The sequence below is a fragment of the Puccinia triticina genome, chromosome 12A, assembly GCF_026914185.1.
Source record: "Puccinia triticina chromosome 12A, complete sequence".
Taxonomy (NCBI): domain Eukaryota; kingdom Fungi; phylum Basidiomycota; class Pucciniomycetes; order Pucciniales; family Pucciniaceae; genus Puccinia; species Puccinia triticina.
In genome coordinates this window covers 1,484,132-1,488,138 of record NC_070569.1, presented here as the reverse complement: position 1 = coordinate 1,488,138, position 4,007 = coordinate 1,484,132, and positions in this window count along the sequence as shown.

Below are 4,007 nucleotides of genomic sequence, written 5' to 3'. Positions count from 1 at the left end.
TAGGGGCCCATGCGGGCCTTGTGCAGGCCTGTCCAACAAATCACCCCAAAAATGTGCCCCATTGTTTTTTACTCAGTCTGACACATTTTTATTTTTTTGGCTGAGCACACTCAGTTTGCATTTTTTTTCAGTACAAAGTGATTTTTTTTCAATGATTTTCCCAACCTCAAAATTTGAGTAATTTTTTTGGGAAATTTAATTATCCTTGAAGTGCACTAAACCTTGTAAACTGTGGTTTACACCTTGTAAACTGTGGTTTACACCTTGTAAACTGTGGTTTACACCTTGTAAACTGTGGTTTACACCTTCTAAATATACACCTTGCAAACTGTGCTTTAAACCTTGCAAATGGTGGTTTAAAACTTCCAAATATTTGTTTACATCTTCTTAATATACACCTTGCCAACTGTGCTTTAAACCTTGTAAATGGTGGTTTAAAACTTCTAAATATTAGTTTACACCTTGTAAACTGTGGTTGAACTGCGGTTTAAACCTTGTGTATGGTGGTTTACACCTTGTAAACTGTGGTGTTCACCTTGCAGTAAACTGTGGTTTACACCTTGTAAACTGTGATTTACACTTTGTGAATGGTGGTTTACACCTTTTAAATGGTAGTTTACACCTTTTAAATGGTGGTTTACACCTTTTAAATGGTGGTTTACACCTTGTAAACAGTGGATTACACCTTGTAAACTATGTTTTACACCTTGTAAGCTGTGGTTTACACCTTGTAAACTGTGGTTTACACCTTGTAAACTGTGGTTTACACCTTTTAAACTGTGGTTTACACCTTGTAAACTATGGTTCACGCCTTGTAAACTATGGTTTACACCTTGTAAACTATGGTTTACACCTTGTAAACTATGGTTTACACCTTGTAAACTATGGTTTACACCTTGTAAACTATGGTTTACACCTTGTAAACTATGGTTTACACCTTGTAAACTATGGTTTACACCTTGTAAACTATGGTTTACACCTTGTAAACTATGGTTTACACCTTGTAAACTATGGTTTACACCTTGTAAACTATGGTTTACACCTTGTAAACTATGGTTTACACCTTGTAAACTATGGTTTACACCTTGTAAACTATGGTTTACACCTTGTAAACTATGGTTTACACCTTGTAAACTATGGTTTACACCTTGTAAACTATGGTTCACACCTTGTAAACTATGGTTTACACCTTGTAAACTATGGTTTACACCTTGTAAACTATGGTTTACACCTTGTAAACTATGGTTTACACCTTGTAAACTATGGTTTACACCTTGTAAACTATGGTTTACACCTTGTAAACTATGGTTTACACCTTGTAAACTATGGTTTACACCTTGTAAACTATGGTTTACACCTTGTAAACTATGGTTTACACCTTGTAAACTATGGTTTACACCTTGTAAACTATGGTTTACACCTTGTAAACTATGGTTTACACCTTGTAAACTATGGTTTACACCTTGTAAACTATGGTTTACACCTTGTAAACTATGGTTTACACCTTGTAAACTATGGTTTACACCTTGTAAACTATGGTTTACACCTTGTAAACTATGGTTTACACCTTGTAAACTATGGTTTACACCTTGTAAACTATGGTTTACACCTTGTAAACTATGGTTTACACCTTGTAAACTATGGTTTACACCTTGTAAACTATGGTTTACACCTTGTAAATGGTTGTTTACACCTTGTAAAGTGTGGTTTACAGTTAGTTTACACCTAGTTTCCACCTTGTAAACATCAGAAAAGGCAGTTGACTTGTTGTGAACATGGGTTTATGTGTTCACAAGATTTTGTTGTTAAATGTTGCAAAAGATTGTTTCTTTTTTTTACATTCGTGGGATTTTCAGGGTGCGGTTAAGGTTTTTGCTGACTTGTCAAACCTAAAATGTCTAACCAGTCAGACTTGTCAAACCCAAAATGTCCGACCAGTCAGACTTGTCGGACACACATGTCCGACAAGTTGGACTTGTCGGACATGGGAGGGTTGGACTAACCTGTCCGACAAGCTCACTTGTTGGACAGCTCTGTCCAACTAGCTGACCTGTCAAACAGCAGAAAACAACCAGTGGGAACTGGTCGGGCAGCCTTGTCCGACGTCTACTCGGGCAAGGCTGTCCGACAATCTGGTCCGAGGACTGCTTGAGCGACAATGGCCGACTGCAGCACGAACTGGCAAGTCCAACGAGTGGTTGGGCCTCGCTGCTCGAGAACCCGTCGAGCAGAAATGTCCAAGTTCTGCTCGGACAGGAGGATCCGACAGTTGGGATCAACCACCCGTTGGACGCCAGTTTCCGACATCTGGTTGGACATGCCCGTCCGAGCTCTTGTCGGACGGGTATGTCTGGGGGATAATCCATGCAATGTAGCATCCAGTGTGTTGATGTGGCCACAAAGAAGTTCTGGAGGGCCCGCCCTCGGCCAGGTCGCTCCAAGGAATCTCATTAGGAGCTTTGAGCTCGTCGTCATCGGTGCTTGTTTGGGGGTCCGAATGATCTGAGAGGGTGTCCTTTGGATGTTGCTGCTGATGTTGGTGGGCGTCCTGGGTCGGTTTATTGGACTCTTTTTGCGGCTGCTTACGTCTGTTCTTTTTGCGGATGTTGTTTGATGTGTTGCCAAGGCCGCAAAGGGGAGAGGCGAGTAGTTGAGGCAACTGTATGTGGTAGCATTGTGGCTGTGGCTGTGTTGTCAAGGCAGAGGAGGGTCTGGTCCTGTCTGTTCTAGCCTGGAAGAATAGTGGCAGTGGGATCTGCATATAAAGGAGGGGCTGATACAAGTACAAATATCCCCAGGACATCCTCTGCCGCTGCACTTCCAGCTGGCGGTTTGTCCTCAACCCCCTCCACTGTTGCACTTGCACAGTTTGAGGGGTTAATTCTTGGTGGCCCCCCTTTGCAATTGCCTTAAATGCGGCGCGCTGGGGTTCATCTGCCCAATACTTGCACCCTCTCTAGAAGAGGATGGGTATTGGGCTGGGTGTTTTTGCTTTGGCTGTTTTTTTTTTTTTTTTTTGATTATTTTGTAGGGGAAACCCTTGATTTTTGTTTTCTTGATTGTCTGTCTTTAATAAACTCAGATTACTGTTCAGAGGGGTTGATATTGTTACAGCTGTGAATGTAGCTGACCAGTGGATGATGAACGTTGAGATGCTCAATCCGGCACATATATTTTCTACACTTGTGTCACAAATGCAGTCAATGGGACCAACAAGTCCAGGATGTTTTATCTTGATGGACCGGGTGGTATGGGGAAAATCTTTGTTTTGAATACACTCATAGATTACTTCACAGTACACGGTTTAAGGCCGGCCAGTGGTTGTTGCAGCAACAGGAGTGGCTGCTTTGCTATTGCAAGTGGGTGAAACCGCCCATTCCAGCTTTAAAATCCCCCTTAAATTCAGTGATATCACAGCCTGTAGCTTCACTGTGAATGATATGATAGGCAAGAGGTTATTAGAGGCGCAAGTAATTGTTTGGGACAAAGCCGTAGCAATGCACTAACACGCCATTGAAACTATAGACAGATTGCTCAGAGATATTTCTAAAAATCAACTGCCGTTTGGAGGGAGGCTGGTAATATTTGCAGGAGACTTTTGAAAAACTTTACCTGTAGTGAAGGATGGTGTGTTTCCCAGGTCCAAATTTGCAACACTCAATAGTTCAAGCTTGTGGAAATAGATCTCTACATTTTCTCTGAAAGATAATGTGCACTTGGGTCTAGGTAGCGGCAATGTTTCTGCAGCAGAACTCTTGCAGATAGGTGAAGGTATACTGCAAGAACACCTCATTTCTTGGGTACGAGTCGCAGGCATCAAGATGGAATCTTTGGGGACATCATGCACAAGTGGAAATAGAGCAATGGTGTGGTGTTTTAATGATATCAACTCCAAGCGGAAGTCCGATATTGTGACTAATTAAAATGCCCCATTGGAACAATGTATCCTCATGCCTTTGAATTCCAATTCTAAAGCAATAAATGACCAATTATTGAACACAGTTCAT